Here is a 238-nt window from a genome sequence, read left to right on the forward strand (position 1 = left end):
GACACGCCCTCGGCTCTTCAAAATCGTCTGCCTCATGCCAAACAAATTTTTCTCTGGCGTACCATGAAGTATGAAATGAAACCGGTGCTTCGAGAATCGCCTATCCGAGCTCCTAATGGGAACTGGGCAAGGAGCGATGAAAATAAAGTAACAGCTTTAGTTCAACATCTTTCAGATGTTTTTAAACCCAATGAAAGTCCCACTCCTTCAAACATCTTAATTACTAATAGTAACTCAA

Source organism: Rhagoletis pomonella, unplaced genomic scaffold (assembly GCF_013731165.1).
Source record: "Rhagoletis pomonella isolate Grant_MI unplaced genomic scaffold, Rhpom_1.0 Rhpom_scaffold_00001, whole genome shotgun sequence".
NCBI classification, from domain to species: domain Eukaryota; kingdom Metazoa; phylum Arthropoda; class Insecta; order Diptera; family Tephritidae; genus Rhagoletis; species Rhagoletis pomonella.